The sequence below is a fragment of the Lepidothrix coronata genome, unplaced genomic scaffold, assembly GCF_001604755.1.
Source record: "Lepidothrix coronata isolate B3197 unplaced genomic scaffold, Lepidothrix_coronata-1.0 Scaffold82, whole genome shotgun sequence".
In the NCBI taxonomy this organism is placed as follows: domain Eukaryota; kingdom Metazoa; phylum Chordata; class Aves; order Passeriformes; family Pipridae; genus Lepidothrix; species Lepidothrix coronata.
This window is the reverse complement of record NW_016690262.1, coordinates 677869-696118: the sequence shown is the minus strand read 5'-3', so window position 1 is coordinate 696118 and position 18250 is coordinate 677869.

Sequence of the window (18250 nt, the reverse complement as noted above, 5' to 3'; positions counted from 1 at the left end):
TATCAGAGAATACAAAAATAGTTAAAAAGTAGCAAGTGATCACCCTGACCAAAAAAAAAAAGAAAAAAGGAAGAAAAATACTTTTTTTATTTTTTAAGGACTCAGTTTCCCTATCCAGTTCACTTCTGAGCAGTGGGAACAGTGGTACCACCACAGCAGCAGGAAGGCCAAGGAGAACTGGCTGGAGATAAGGACATTTAAGCCAGTATTGCCTTCAAAGAAATTCATGTGGCACCCTTCTCCAGGGGAGAATTCAGTCCCTGGGAAGAGTCCGTGCTCCTCATCTAAATGAGGCAGCTGCTAAAATCCTGCCGTGCGTGGGCTGCACCGTGACCCCAACGCCTGTGAAAGCACTCTGGCTGTGACCACTCTCACCCCTAATCTGATCCCTGAAAACCAAGCCTTAGAAGATGTATAAAGTACTTACTCACTTCTGAACATGCTTTAAAGCTATCCCTTGGAGCAGATGGAGTTTATTTTGTAATCTTTTTACAGCAGCTGAGTGACAAAAAATATGCTGCAATGCAGTCCAGAGTCAGTGTTTCCCTTCAAATAATTTGAAATATTACAAAAAATTATTTTGTCTAATCGAGGCACCCTTTCCTGTCCAAAGGGAAAGGTTGATTTATTGTCAATGACATCTGATCATATATTTGCTAACTTATTTTTCATTAATGGGTGAATTTGTTAGTCCCTGAATCTCAGTGATAGCCTGAAGAACTCAGCACTAGAAAACCTTTGATTATCCTTTTACAGATTTATAAATGTTTTAGCGATCTAATCACAGTAAAGCAACAATGTAATATGATTTAGTTAAGTATTATAAAAAGAGTTAGTGAACATTTAGTCTATCTTTGCACAACCTATTTTTGAGCAATTTTGAATAAGAATTAATTCCATAGTATCAGTCTGTTTGGAAATAATTTATGAACAGAATTAGGACAGATATTCTTGAATATGTTAATTTTTCTAAAAGTTGTTTCCCTAGCTCTAATAAATGTGAAATCTGAAAATTTTTAGAATATATATCCCCATTTCAACTTGAATTTCTCACAGAGAAAAATAGGACACAATCTAGAAGCCTATTTTTTATTTTGTTTTTCCAGACAACTGAAAGTAAAGAGTGAGGGGGAAAGAGGGTCTATATTATTCTGTACTAAGAATATAGTATTTATGTATTATAGACATATTTATCTATGTATTATAATAAGAGCTCTATAGTATCATTCTATAATGACATTTTTTTAAGTTGACATGCACTTGAAAAGATGAACAGAAGACTTGATGGTGTATTTCAGCTACCACATACTTGTTTCAACATAATATATGCTTTAGCTGATTTTACTTGCACTTCAGCTTTTTATGGTAATTGCCTACTTATCCTGTTCTCATCAACTAATCGGGAGTAATTATTAGATCTCTAATTGACCAATAATAACTACTGCATCTTGTTTTGTTAATTAAATGCGGTTTTTTAGGAGAATATTTAATTTGCTGTAGTAAACTTTTTTTGCTTGTAGTAACTTTTTATTTTCTTGGCAAACAAGTCAATATATTTATTACATTATTATTTTTTATTTTTATTCTGCTTGTATGAGGCAGTGCATACAAAGCTCCTAAGAAGATTATGCATAGCACCTTATATCTGCCATAAAAGGGCTCAGCTGAAGCTTATGTTATTGTTAAATGTCTTGTAAAAGGAATCTGTGACAAAGCTTCACTTACGATATGGAAAGCATTCCAACACAGGAAAAACTCAAGGAAAATAAGATGATTTCCCCCAGAGATAATTTGCTAGGGATCTTATTTTGAGTTAACTCCTAGTTTACAGAGTCTTAATTGAGATCCCAAAGAAGATGTTGCATTGCAAGGGTTACAGTTATCATCAGCAAGACCTGTCCTCAGGCCCCCAAAATTAGTGATTTCAGTCATCTGGGAAGCTGGATTGAAGCACAGGAGGGAACAACGAGACCCCAGTGGCCATTCTCCCACCACACAACCTCTGCCACAGAGCTGGTGCTGTCTCCGTGCAGAGAAGCAAGAGATGCACACTAATCTCTGGGGAGAAGGTCTGAAGTTGCTCATAGAGGGGAGCAGTCACACCTACCTCAAAGCTGTGTATGGAAAGTCAGATGGCAGCCTCAGGTGTACAACCAGCAAATGGCATGATTTCACATCCAGTTCCTGTTACCACTTGCCACATCCAAAACACTGATTTGGTGGTCCTTAGTCCTCAGATGTAGCAAATCTGTGTGTAGGGATGAGCAAATTATTTTTAACCTCATCTTAGTATAATTCAGTTTCATGAGAACCACCATAACTCTTAAGTTAAAGACTTGTATAAAAAACAAGAAACTAGAATTCGCGTAGCGCTGACTCAGTAAACTGAAGACTGCATAGTTTCTTTGTTCAAGTGTTAAAGGTCCACAGTTGCTTCTGTTATTTTAGAGTTCCTAAAAAAGCACACTCTCACGTCATTCCACAATGCACTGCAATTTATGTAAGCTCATGAACCAATACAATGTATGCACACTCAGTCTGTTGACAAAAATGAAGAGGTCAATAGGCATTTGGAATTCCACAAAGTATCATCTATGAGCTACAGAATCACAAAATAAAGTTCTTCATTTTTCCCCCCAATCGATTATTATTAATAATGTAAAATAGTGGGAAATATTTGCCTTAGTCTTACAATTTCTGAAGGGGAAAAAATATTCGTTAATACACGGAAGGGCTTTTTTTCTTTTTTTCAGTGAAGATTATCTTTCTGTGAAAAAGACAAAGACATTTTTTCTTACAGAAATCTCTGCAAATAAGTATTACAATAGAAAATACGGTCAGAGAAATATACTTGGCACAAGGCTGAAAGGATTTAAATTGTGTGATACGTGGCATAATAAATAAAATCTTTTTTTTTTCCAGAAAAGAATGAACTGTTCTGCCTGACCTCGGTCAAATTAGAATGCTTTTCACTCACAATAAACTACTGGTATTGTCTCTGAGAGCCCACACCTTACATAAGCAGTGACCTTCATTTCCCTTTAGGCAGCCTGGGAAGCACAGGGGGCCTTTTGAAAGTACAAATGTTTTTTTTCTGCTGTTGTGACTAAATAATCTGTACCTTATTTAAAGGAGAACACCACAGCACCATTTCATCTCATGTGTGATGCTCCTGTAGTTCAAGTTCTGGAACTCTTCAGAGGTTATTGGTATGTCAGTTTAGCTGCATAAGGGCAGCTGTTTATTTTAAGTAATACATGATCCTTGGAATCTCTCCAAGCTGTAGTGGTTCTTCTGACCATGTGCTTACAGGCCAGGGGACTGTTGTATTGTGTTTTATGTGTGTCCTTGGTCTTGAACATTTGCTACCAGATCTGAACATCCTGGCCTGTTCTTATCTGTAAAGGAGAAGAGTGTGAAGTCTGCTTCTGAAGGAAGACTTAAAAGGAAAATAAATCCAGGATCCTTCTAGCAGCTAGTATGGAATTAATTGGAATATTTAATAAACTCCGTGTTGCTAAATATCATATTCAGTTGGAAACAGCTGGTTTGAATATGCAGAAGCTTTAAAAAAAACATATGGGAAATTTTCCATGATTGGGAGAGCTTCAAAGTGATTTTTTGGTTTAACACACAATTATTTCATACTAATTTACATATAATAATAATTGTAACATACAATTATTTCATGCTATTTCAAACTACAAATTATAAAAATGAAAGCTGGAGAATTAAATGTGAGCTAAAGGGGTAGCAAATCCTCATAAATAGAGCAAAGGTTCACAATGCAGTGGTTTATCAGAACTAAGTAGATTCATTTCTCCCTATTTGGACTTTTTAAACTTCTTCAAGGAAAACCAAAACTGTTGAGGATCTGCAGCTCAGTCTTACTAGAGCATCTAATGTGGCTGGTTCTGAAGTTTTCAATTGAGGGGGGAAAATGTTTCTAGCATCCCCAAGCTGATTTCAGGATATTGCAGAGTCCGCTTGTGAATTCAACACCAAATTAAAGGTGACTGTGCTGAATCTGTGTCACAGGCTTTATTCAGATTAATTGATTTTTTTTAAATAAATAGACTGGGTTAACTGGGTTTGTTAATTGATAGTGACTCAAGCATCTGTAGTTTTTACATACTGCTACTTCTTAAGTTTCATAAATGTGTAACTTATGAGCTAAATCTACAAAATTGTCCCCTACTGCTCAGCTGATTAATATCTTATTCAATGTAAGATTTCAAGCTAATAAATGTATGTTTAAGCAGGCAACACAGCTGAATGAAAGTAATACTAATAGTCATAATATGAATAAATAATAATATAATAACAATGTAATCTGAATAAACACTGATTTCCCCATTTGTTCATTTCAGAGTGGCTGACTGGAACACAAAGCTGGAAAAAAACTGGTGTGTCAATAGCTAACTTCAAAAGAGTATTCATGAAAATTTGGATTAAAAATATCCAGAAGAGGTTGTTTTCATGCTCAGGATATCAGTACATTTGAAGCTATACAACATGCAGAGGAAGAATTGAAAAGCTGAAGGGAAAAATTGCTGCGATAGGCGAAAAGCAGCTATTTTTCATTTTATATTGAAATTCAAATCATTTGGGACCTGAGTCCTTCGGCAATTTTCTACATAGGAATTCATTTAATGATGTTATTATTTTCGCCTCAAATTGATGAAATGGAAGACATTATACTTTTAAATACTCCTTTCATATGTGGAAAAGATCAGAGAACACTGAACTCCTCCAGATCTGATTTTCTGCTGGAGCAGAATAGGATTTCTGGCCAACTCACTGGTGTACAAAGCATAACCATCCATTCACAGAGTGTGATAGTAATGTTAACAGTCCCTCTTTGCTATAGGCAGGTACAATGGTTAAGTATCATAGAATATACTGAGTTGGAAAGAACCCATCAGAATCACTGAGTCCAACTCCCAGCCTTGCACAGGACACCCCAAGAGTCACACCATGTGCCTGAGAGCATTGTCCAAACAGTTCTTGAACTCGGACAAGCTTGGTGCTGTGACCGCTGCCCTGGGGAGCCTGTTTCAGGGCGCAACTACCCTCTGAGGGAAGAAACTTTTTCTAACATATAACATAAACCTCCCTGAAATAACATCATATTGTTCCTTTGGATCCTGTCACTTATGAGAGTGAATAGATCAGTGCCTGCCTCTCCACTTCCCTTCACGAGGGAGTTGTAGACCACAATGGGTCTCCTTTCAATCTCCTCCAGGCTGAACAGACCAAGTGACCTCAGCCAGTCTTCATATAGCTCGTGGCCCTCCTTTGGATTCTTTCTAATATTTAAATATCTTTCTTATATTGTGGTGCCCAAAACTGCCTCAATATTGCAGGTTAAGCTGCCACAGTGCAGAGTAGAGCAGGACAATCCCCTCCATCAACTGGCTGGTGATGCTTTGCCTGATGTCCCCTAGGACATGGTTGGCCCTCCTGGCTACCAGGGCACTGCTGAGTCATGTTCAACTTGCCATGGACCAGGACCCCCAGGGCGCCTTCCACGGCACTGTTTTCCACCATCTCATTCCCCAGTCCATCTGTACATCCAGGGTTGCCTCATCCCAGGTGGAGAATCCGGCACTTCCCATTGTTAAAATTCACACGGTGATTGCCCATCTCTCTAATTTGTTGAGGTCTCTCTTGTGGGGCTTCTCTGCCCTTAAGGGAGTCAACAGCTTCTCCTAATTTAGTGTCATCGTCAAACTCACTCAGTGTTCCTTCGAGTCCTGCATCCAGGTCATTAATGAAGATGTTGAAAAGAACTGAGCCAAGGATGGAGCCCTGCAGAACACCACTAGTGGCTGGACTCCATCCTGATGTTACCCCATTCCCTATAACTCTTTGTGCCCGACCTATGAGCCAGTTGGTCACCCACCGGTGTCCAGCATGGTTATGCTGGACATTTTGTCTAGAAGGATACTGTGAGAGACAGCATCTAAAGCTTTACTGAAGTCCAAAAAGATTGCATCAGCTGGCTTTTCTGAATCAACTAGGTGGGTTCCCCTGTCACAGAAGGAAATCAGGACTTCGCCCTCGTGAAACCGTGCTGGCTGTGACCAATGACTGCGTTGTCTTCCAAGTGTTTTTCAATGCTTCCCAGAATAACCTTTTAAGCATAATGCTAAAGAGACATTTCAAAAGCATTCATTGCCAAAACAAGCTAAGTGTACCCTTCTAGACTAGTTTATACCACACTTACTTCAGAGTTTCCCTAAACCAAGTGCAAGGAAAATCAAAATACTGTTCATTTCTGAACCATTTTCATATTGATATGAACAAAAGCAAGCACTGCGGCATGGTCTGTGAACCAGTGTAGTTTTGTCTGGTTAGTTATAAGATGTCCTTGGAGGTGCATAGGAGTGCAGCTACTTTATTCTTTATATACTTTATTCCCACTCCTTTTGCTCCATTTTTCATGGTTGAATTTTCCCAATTACTTGCCCAAAATCTGTCCCAACTCCTTCTTATCCTGGTCACCTCTCTCTGTATCTTGCCATGTTTCACTCTTTTACTAGAGTATCACATTTTACTGTGGTGTTCTGAGAGGGTGGAGTGGGTCTGCACCCAGTGTGCCAACCGAGGTGACACAGCAGCTCTGTGTGTAATCGTTCACAATGCTCTCTGCTTTATTCTTTTTTCTAAAAATATTTGGGGGTTTTGACCACAGAAGAAAATTAAGCTGAATTTCATAAAATACTCAAGAATAAGATTCTCAGTGTAACAGTAAATTCACTACTTAAAGTGTATGTTAATTTGCAATTATTTTTCTTCCTACGTTTATCCTGCTACATATATCAACACCAATCTCAGTCTGCTATTTTACCACCCAGTCCCTGTGAGCACCTTCTGCATCTTTTTTGTCGTTACCCTTGCCTTCATTATCCTGAATAACTTAGCAAACTGTGTCACTTCACTGCTCATTCTTTTTCAGATCACTGATGAATATGGCCCCAAGGGACTCCATGGTGATTTTCTTCAAGTACGAAAACTGACCATTAACTCCAGCTCTCCATTCTATAAGCTGTTGCTGTGCGTGGCAAATGTGCAGAGTGGGAGGCTTCTTTATATACTTACACCTTTTAAAAAATTATTCTGTCTAATTTATAATTATGTCTAATACATAAATGATATTTTAATGATGTAAATATATTCCTGGAAAGAGACTCAGCAATTATTCTTTTAAAACGAATATTTTTTTTTCTTATTGGAAGTAATTTAGGTTTGCCCTCTGTCACACCTTGACATTTTTGCTCTGCTTCTATTTTTTGTGTATGTGAATCACTTGCTTTTCAATACTGACCTGTCAGAGACTTGTATATTTTGAAAAGAAGCCAAGTTTCAGTATCATTATACTTACACATTCACCCTGAGGCATAATTGTTCTAATACACAATTTTCATCCTGCAATTTAAAGGAGAGTTAGTGTGTCTTTTTGCCTTCCAGTAGCTGTCATAGGATTTCAGTATGCATTGGATAACACGAGCCCTTTCCTGTTCCCATGGAAATCAATAGTAACACTTCATACCCATTAAACTCTATCAGAGATAAAAAATGGGATCTAGGTAATTAGGACCCACTTTTGTTTGATCACTAGTTCATTTGAAATCAGGAGAACTGTTAGTCAGGAAAGCACAGGATGGGCTGCAATGAGCTAAAATTTTCAGGCAAGACAAATAAAGGTGAAATGCTCGGAGTTCCACCCAGTGAGACCAACACTATTCCCACCCCCTCCCCAGACAGACATGTCACACTATGCCATGGCAATGCAAGCTGGAGGAATGAGGACTCACCAGGGCTCAGATGCACCCTTGGGAGCAGCAATGCCTGAGGCACAGCCAGGAACAGTGGAAGACACCAAGCAAGCAAACCCCGTATTTGCAGCTGTTCTGAACGAGACCTTCACTGAGTCCTGTAAGGGGAGACCTGGCCACAGATCCCATTTGGGTTTTCTAGTCTCATATTTAACCTGAGCACTGCTCAGCATCGTGACACCTAGTTCAAAGTGTGATGCTTCCATGTGTACCAAAGGACCAATCCAGGATACAGAGTAAAAGTAATGGAAATTCACCATCCATGTACCTTTTCTTCAGGTTTCTGCAGCAGGGTGCTTTAGAGGTTCTTTCAGGCAAGATTGAAGGCAGTTTCAACCCAATTATCTGGGTTCACATATAGGAGAAGACATAGACTACTGCAATTACAAGTTATTATTTAAAAAGGGAAGAAGAATTTGCCAGATTTATCAGTACCTGAAAGATACAGAAAATTCAGAATCCACCCAGTAGCAATACTGCACACTAGAAGGGCAGAAGGTAACATAGAAAGGCAATGAGACTCAGTAAAATACAATTATTTACCTCTCAAAGGAATATAATACAAGTATTGATCGCATACAGTGTATTTAGGAACTTAAGATCCAAACCTCACAGAAAGTGCCTTAGGAAAACTGCAAGGTTTCTCAATAGTGTAAGTTTTTTGACTCCAGAGAAGGTAGTTTAAAGCTTTGTATAAACACATAGCTACACTGCCTTCTTGCTGTGAGTAAAAGATGCAGCTCTAAGTAGTGAATTGTAACTACACCCCACATAGCTACATGTGCTTAGAACACAGCCAGTTCTTGCTGTCTTCAACATGTTTTTTAGTTGTATTTAAATGAACTAGTGCAGTATCATTTTCTAAAACTACGAATATCCAGTTATTTCTTTAGCAGCACATTTCTTTATTTTGTATATTTTTCTAGAACTCATCAAGAACATAATCCAAAACATGTTATGTAATAATCCAAAACATGTTATGCACATGCTTTACTGAAGTAAAAATCAAATAAATTTTGTTCACTCTATACCTAGTGAGGTTCATCTTTGGCTTAATGACTACCTACAAAGAACAGAAGCAAGCAGGAAGGCACTAACTTGCCACTCCATCTGACCCCAGACCTCAGTTTCAAACACCAATCTCAATTTGTGCAGACCTCATTTATTCTTAACTCTAACTCCATATTCACTTTTAGTATTACTTGTGCTTACAGTGTTCTTAACAAAATGTAGGAAAAGTACAGTTTCCTTACAAATCTCTGAAGCAGAATAAAATAGCTTATGCTGAAAATTCCTAAAGATTGGTACATAAAATCAATTTTATTCTTGATAAAGCGCACTGTGACTTGCAGAGTTTCAGATTTGTGCTTCTCCTTATGTTACAGCTGTGCTTGGGATCCATAAAACTCTCAAATTTAGAAGCTAGCATTTCTGGAGAAGATGTTCTGAGAAACTTTATCATGAATGTTGCCAAAAGACAGATGAAAGTATAAAATAATGACCTGGATATCCTGAAATCAGCATTGTATGGACATTGTAGATCCAATACAAATCATACAAAACCTACAAAGCTAATTAAAAATTCTGTTCAATAGAAAAAGCAGCATGACAGAAATAAGTAACTATGAACAACCACTTTATTTTTACACTGTGTTGATACTCTATGAACTAACACACACTTAGTAATTAAAATATTCCAAGAGCATGTTCCTACCTGACAATCTCATTTTTGCTTTCACCCATCTTGCTCTCCAATTTTTCATCCCTCTTAGTTTTCTTTATAGCAAGGCATTGATCCTGCAGTCTGCAACTTGTCTTTATTGAGCTTTAAAAAAAATAATTTGTATTTTACAAGTCTGATTTTGTACTGAACAGGCCTAAAATAGCAGTGCAAGTTATTAAAAAAGGCATAACTGTATAAACAAAATGTTCTGCCTGTTCTTTAGAATGTATTACACCTATCAAATGACTAGAGAAAAAGAAAAGAGCACATCCTTAGCACAAATTTTACCTTGCCTGGTTATCATAATATTTTTACAGTTGTAGGAAACAACCCCACTAACTAGTAAGAAGCAAAATAACTTAAATAGCAATTACTACCCCTGATACATTTCACAGATCTTTGCTATCCTCTCAGTTGTCAAGTACAAAGACCTATTTTTGTTCTCTGAATTCAGTACTAGTTTTGATTTATTTTCAACAAAATAGCTATGAAAATTGACCTATTTAGAAAGCTTGCAATACCATATAGAAAGGCATTTTCAAAAACCTTACTTTTTTAAATAGAGGAGTTAAAACATCAGAAAGGCTGCCTGTATTTGACTATAAGGAAAAGCAAGTGAATTTTGATTGAGAAACTGAGATAGAATAAATTTTTAGAAATGTAACTTCATGCGATATGTGCCCAGTAGGTCTGGTAGCCAGAGTACATTTTCATTCTTCTGAACCAATTACTATTCCTCAAACAAAACCTTTTGCAAGGATCAAACCTTAAGATACTCTTTTGAACTATAAGGTGTTTATAAGAGATAGGGCATGTTGCAGCAGGTTGAAGGCAAACTTTACTATTAGATGCCTATGGAATAACCTTGGTGGATTTTAATAATGTTATGCAGAAATACAACAGAACGAGCTACAAGATGGAAGCATATTAAGCAAATCTGTGAGCAATATGCATCTATTCCCAATGCATTTGTAGTTATTCTGCTGAAGCTAACAAGGTAGAAGAGCAAGACAGTTTCTCATTCTCTGACTGTTTTCAACCTCTTTCCTATAATACCTATACTTCTGTAAAACAGAAGTAACAGTAAGTAAAGTAAAAACAATGTAATGTCGAATTTTAAAGGTTTTTTTACATCAATAGAGCTTTGTCAATAATCTTAGTGGGACTGACTTCACCAAAATGGTACAACACCAAGTTGGAAGGCAATTCAAGCATTTACATGTGATTCCTGTTGTGTTCCAGAAGTAAAATAATTTCAGATCTTCAGAAAGTATGGTTCAAACTAAACCTATAGACTACCACACAAGAAGATTCCAATTGTCAAGAGCTTTATATTCAACGGATGAGACAGATGTCATCTACTTGAGTTTTCATTAGAATTTTAGACTAAGTGCAAAGAAAGAAATTCAGTTCCAGAGTGCTTCACAGGAAAGCTTTGTATTTTCTTTATCTTATTTTTATTTTAAGCTAAGGTAAAGCTTGTACACATCTAACTTTGAAAAGACATGCGAAGTTTAGTACAGCAAACATAAAAGAAGTGTCTTTCAGTTTTGTTTTCTTTCTAGGTAAGGGTAGGCAAATGTCAAGAAAACTCTTTAATTTTATATTCTAAAAAAGAATGATTTATGGATAAGAGAAACCAAATTACTTACCTATAACAGGAGATTTTTGAAGGTGGTTCCTTGTTTCCCTAAAGGTAACACTGAAAGATCTATGATGATTCACCAGTTTGTATTACAAAGTTAGGAGGCAGAAACTCCATTGTTACTCCACTCTACTAAGGGAAAAAAAAAAGAGCCAATGAAGAAAATTAATCATAGGAAACATGGAAATGAAAAGAAAAATAGTCACCTTTTTCTCACCTATCAAAACCCCCCTGAAATTTCAAATGAGAAAAAACATGTAAGCTGAGACTTCTGGCAGACACTGCTAAAATCAGGGAAGGAGAATTGTCATTGCTTTGGATTCTTGGTCTCCTTGGTTCCCAACAGAGCCAGTTAGGTGTTTGTATCTTTTAGCTTTAAATACAGGTATAAATCTGACCATTTGCATAACTGAGCTTGAAGGACTACTGATACTTTCCAGGGGCTTAGTTTACTGAGCAGCCCAGTACTGCAGTACATGCTTTCAACACAAACAACAGCTTTAGCTCACGTAATTTAGCAGTCTCCTGTCCACCTCAGTGGAGCAAAATTTATTTACTGAGAACTAACCCTTAGATATTACTGACCACCTCTGTATAGCAGAAATATGCTGTGGGCAAATAGCAAATGCTGTAGGATGGAAATGTGTGCACATGAGCCCAGAGGTAAGGATCATGAATCCATAATGCAAAAATGGAAATGCCTATTCAGAAGCACACAGCTGGGAAAGGTTAAAAGCAGAGGGGAGAGAGAAAATGCGCTGAAAGCAAAGTCTCACTATTTCTAATTTATTGAGCACTGAATTAGTATTTGAATATTAAAGAAAGGACTTTTAAACATTAACTAAGACAGTTTCAGTCAAATTTAAAACAAGGTTATTTTACGGAAAGTCTGATGATGTTCATACCGTGAAGGACCTGGTCGAATTCTTTAATTAGTGGACATGTATTGAAACTGAATTGAGGAAACAAAATCCATGTGATTTGGAGTCAAAAATTTTACAGGAAAGCTTTAGGGGATCACTCATCAGCTAAAATGACTCAGTGTAATCCTGTCTCATATACATGCTCTTTCTTAACTTACGTTCTTCTATCTTTAATGTATCCAACACAATGCATCTGCTTGAATATTCCATGATTTTAATTGATTATCATAGATGGCTAAAAGGAAGGTGAAAGGACTGCACATCTCGAGAGAATAGGATCTATATTTGTTTAGATCTGCAAAATTAACTTGTACGAAAGGAACTGTTGAAAACAGTCTAATAAAACCATAAGTTCAGTTCCTCGAAGTGATGGCTACATCAATAACGTGTGCAGCCTATTATTCTGATTGACATAAGCCTTGAGTAGTCTGTCAGCAGAAGGTTATGCTGTGAAACATAATTAAAGATAAAATTGATTACATATTTAGGTCTTGAAACTGGAAAGGTATTTCTGATTATTATTGAAATATTGAAGTGTTTTGTTTCTGTTTGAACCAAGTCAGTACAAAAACCTCTTTTACAAATTTACTCCTAAATTTGCTTTTATTATAAGAATGTACTTTTCCACTTTAAGAAGTGGTTCTGAATAGATAACTGATATTCTTTGAAAATACCCATTTGAAATGTAGAGTAATGAAATCAGATTAATACTTCCTAATACATTTCTGTGCTTATTTTTCTGTCTCTCTCTGAGAGTTACATGTAAACTAAAACTGTAGAATAAGAATAATTTCCATTTTAATTTAAGATAGTTTTCCTCCAAAGATTATGGGACAACAAGAACAAGGCATGTATCTTACTTTCATATAAGTCTCTCCAAATGATTTGGATTATAATGGCTCCCGAATAAGAGAGAATCCCAACAGTGTTACATCTGACAAAGCCTTTATATGGAGCTACATAAGATGCCATTGTGCAAAGCCTATTTACTTTTCTTTTTGTAGAAAAGAAAGTCATTTTATTGGTCTCTATGCAGACATCAAGGTAAGATGATCAGAGATCTGGTTTTAGATGTATGTCTGAAGATACTTTAAATAGGTCAGTTAACCGTTGTACAGATCAGTTTGCCTTTTTGTGAACGGAGAATAATACAGCAGATAAAAAACTAATAATGCAATATAATAATATTTATATTTTCAGCAGTGTTGCAAGGCTTCTTATATAATATGCCTCAGTTACTCTGAAGTTGTGTGGCCACTGTTACAGAACTGTGATTAATCTATGGCTATAATGAAAAGACTACTGAATCTCATTCTTTTTTATACATTTTTTTTATAATAGTGTAACTTCAAAGCTTTCGGTGCAAACAAATAGTACTCCTGTACCCTGACAGGAGAACGGAGCTCGCTGTATATCATCCTTACCCTTCTCCGTATGACTTTGTTGGGAGAAGTGTTAAAATGAGAATGCAATCATTATTCAGCATTTTAATCAAGAACCAGTAGGACAATTGTCTAATTTAATATTTTTGAAATCTATTTTAAACTGCTTTTTTTTTCACTGAATGAAGAGAATGAGCCATTTCATTTCAACTGCATCAAAGTGGTTAATAGTACACATTGTGCAAGACCTAGGGAGGGAAGCAGAGGCAACAAATGGTTCTTAGATTCTTGTTTGCCTTCACCCCTTTATACCACTCTGATAGTCAAAGGTAGGGGCTGAAGAATACAAGGCATCATGCACAAATTCTGCCTGTCAGGCAGTCAGACTATGAATTTTAAGACTGTCAAGACTGCATATTTCAATCAGTTTTGACATTTCTTGGCATTTCTCTTCAAATTCTGCTTTCTATAAAAAACTCCCTTACTTAGGTGTTATTTCTAGTTCACTTCAGAGCACATAGAAAGAATGTGTCTCACATCTTACTATGGCTGTTCTTCATCTTCACTTTGGAAACCTATATCAACAAGAGTCAAAACTTATTTTGCATTAAAACAATCTAGTACATTTGAATGACAGAACATATATTGCATTTGCAATTAAATGTGGGATTCTCACTCTGAGATCTTGGAGAAATTACCAGCATTCTCTTTTCTTATTCTAGATAGTCTGAGTTTCCTGGGGATTTAAGAGTCATCAGCTATAAGCACATCAGTAACTATAAGCATATCAGTACATAAGCTTGCCATTGTTAGAGGTCTAATGAAGTCTTTGGATATACAAAAAAAAGGAGAATTTAACATAGAATGTACACACAGTGCTGATAAGACTTGTAATAAACACCTACTATCTGTGTCACGTTTTGAATAATACAAACAGTTCAAAATGTGTGTGGAAAATTAAAAGGAACCCAGAAAAGAAAAAAAATAAGTAAATCTAGACCTCATTCTCATTGTAATGAAAGAGTTAGAACAGCTCACCTTTTTTGTCTTGCAGAAAAGGAAGTGATCATCCTGTGTTACACAATCATGGAAAAATATTTAAGACTAGTACAGGGACAATGTACAGAAAAAGCTTCAAAACTTTGCTGAGAAAAGCACAGAGAGCTCTGAATGTCAGAAACTGACTTCCTGTGAGCCTTGCAAAGAATCACCCACGTCTGGTTTAGCCGAGACGTGCCTCGAAGAGTTTCAAGACCTCAACTGATATATCCCCAATAGTTGTTTCAGTAATTAATTACATCTTATGTTATAAACATAACTTTTTTCATCTGAAGCTGGATTCAACGTTCTGTCCCCAGAATTTCTTGTTAGTTCACATGCTAACTGAAAAATGATCAAAAATCTTCTTTAGTAGGTACTAGAAGAGTGTGCTTCCTACTATTTCTTATTATCTGCTGAAAAACAGACATTTTGAACTTCAATTCATTCCTTCAGTTCTTTCTTGAATTCATTTTAAAAATACAATGAAACCTGACTTACCAATTGATAATGCATTCATGAGTGTTGCTTGCAGTAGAATAGTACATATCTACTTTTATTCCATATTTTCCTAGGGTTCCTTCAGGACTCCTATCTTACAATTTTAAACAAGGAGTCTGGTTTAAACTGATGTTGCTCAAAGTCTCCTCAGTAAATGTGGTTAATATTCTTGTTCCAAGAGAAATATTGATCTATATACATGTAACAACACATTGGAAATACAGAAAATGTTATGACCTAGACTGTTCTCTAAAAACCACCTGTCTCATCAGTTTACCTCTGTGAAATTCTTTAAAATTTAGTATACTTTGTTTTAATGCTGTGGCCCAGAGTAATCCTGTCAGGCCAGTGCAACCAAATGCTATTTTAATTTAGAGCAGCATCAGTTTGGCCTGTGACTTCAGTTAATAGATATATTGGTATTGCCTATGAGTGGGCCAAGAACTGTAGAAACTGTTAGAAATTCTCCCAGCAGATGATTTCCTATGTACAATTACTTTTCAGATCTATCACTCTATATTGCAGATATCTTTTATTTAGCATAGTCAGGAGGGAAAAAGAAATGAAGCTGTAAAACATATGTCCTTGCTGATCCACACCAATGGGGACTGTACAATTCCGCTCAAGCTAGGCTGTTATTCAGAGCTGGGAAAAAAAATTCAAATGCATAATCTTTAACATGAATCTAGAAGCTGTAGTCACCATGTTTATTTTCAACTATTATTCAACTATTGATCTCTTGTCTATTTATGGAGCTGGCACTATGAGACTCTGCAGAAATAGTTCTCAAGGTGCCAGATCATTGTCAACAGAATTAGCAGGAAAAGATCTTTTCCCTATTGTAACAAAATGATGAAGAAAGTAAGATGCCAAAAGCTTTTGGTCTTTCTTTTCAGCCCCCCGCAGCTGAAATTCTTTTAGCCACTTCCATTTGGAAACCTTTTCTTCCTCATCAATTTACCTCTGTAGATTATTCACTGTTGGCAATTAGCAAGCAGGAGAAAACCTGCTGAGAGGAGCAACTTAAAAGGGGACTTAAGAATGACTGTGTCTGGGAAACAAGCAGACAATCTGGAGCAGCAGACTTCCAAATTTCAAATACACACATTACAGAGATGAACAGCCAGAGCAACCTCTCTTCTTAATTCCTTTTATCTGGGTCTCCAATCTGCTCACAACAGTATTTAGTCCAAAACTTAGTCCACTTCAATGGGCTTGGAAAGGAAATTACTAAGATTCCAGCATTCATTCTACCCCCAAAAAAGAACAATTTAGATAATGGCTCGCTACGTCTGGATAATAACCAAATGTCACTTTTCACATCCAAACCATTTCAGTCTGGCATCTTCCAGGAAGCCCTGATGTCTACAGATAAAAACAGGGGGAAGGCTTTTCCTGCTGCCCAGCTTTCATCTGCAACATGAAGAAACTGAAGACATTTTCAGTGATTTCAGTAAATCAGAGTAGTCAGTCTTATGTACCATGTTTATAAGGAGGAAAATAATCTTACTGCTGTGGAGCAGCTTGAGATCTTTTCTTAAGGTCATAAAAGCTGCGTAAACACAAGACATTGGAGGAAAAATGTTCCCCAAGTGCAACTCTATTATAGCTGCTGTTGCAGAAAATTCATTTTTGAACTTTCAACAATCTTCTTAGTGTCCCTATTCATGAAGCCTGCATGATATTTTAACAGAGAGAATAAGTGACAAAGACTTTAGGTAAATTATCTTAAAAACATTGCCAGAACACTATTAAATAAAAGATGGCTTTTCAAACAGAATGTAAAATGTCACATAATATATTATCATTAAATAACTGGTTTTTGAGGGAAAGCAAAGCCATAGATGCAGAAGTCTCTCTAGGAATATTCACTTCTCGCAAACAAAATCTGAAAATACAGAAAACATTTCCAAACCCAATTAATTTCACAGCTTCCAGCATAAAACCCCCTGAACATACTTCTTCAAGTTGCCTGGTTCTTTTTGGTTTGGCTCTAAACTATCACAGCATAACAAGCTCTATGAAGAATTATGCATACAGAAAAGCAAGATAAGAAGGTTTTTTACTAGTCTTTTTAACATAAACTAAGCAAAAATGGTACAAATGACACAGGAATTCCCCTTGTACCTGCTCCAGCAGGCTGGCCTCTATCACTGCAGTTGTGTTCTTTCACTCATGTTCCCACCTGTTTTCCAGTTTCTTGCCTCCCACAGCACTGAAATCTTCTATCCCAACCAATTTAAGAGACAATCAGAGTGAGACCATTCAGTCATCGTGTTGAACACTCATGAAGTTTGGAATGATTTCTCAACAGGAATTTTCTAGTAACTCAAAATTTCATAAATCATATAAAGATAGAACCAAATTAGAAACATTTAAGGTTGGACCTGAATTTTCATCATGTTTGGAGATAATTCCATCCAGACCTTTGATTTTGGAATATTCTTCACAATTTTTTTTGGTAAGAATACATAACTGAGCAAGAAGATAGGTTTAGATTAGCTATTAGTAAGAAATTCTTCGCTGTGAGGGTGGTGAAGGTTGTCCAGAGAAGTTGTGGATGCCCTATCCCTGGAAGTGTTCAAGGTCAAGGATAGGGCCCTGAACAACCTGGTCTAGTGGAAGGAGTTCCTGTTCATGGCAGGGGCGTGGAATGAGGTGATCTGTAAGGTCCCTTCCAAACTGAACCACCCTGTGATTCCATAATATTCTGCCATTGCAAAAGACTTTCACAGATGGTTTGGATGGGTCAGGTACGAATGAAAAGTCTCCCTTTCGGTCTGACCATCTGAACCTCTTGGTTCTAACTTCACTAGTCTTTGTGCAGTTCTGCATTTCAGGAGTGTCACCAGACAAACTGAAATTAACCCTCCCTGTTAAAAGTCAAATTATTTCAGTGCATTTTTGGCTGAATATCTTCCTCACATTTCATTCTGAGCCACATCTTTTTATTTTTTTGCCACAGTTTCATACAGTCTCTCCTGTTGTCTGGCCATGTTGATGAAAGACAGGCAAGCACATAGCAGCAGCACACCCTCTGCCACAGGAAGGGTGGAACAGTTCACCTGCCTGCTTGCACAAAGCTCACCAGCTCTAGGAGGTGCCATTATGAAGCCAGTTTCAGCACAGAGGCAAATCCAGTAATAATTTAACTATGTGCTTCAGAGATAAGTATATGTGTAATACAGGGTGCAGAC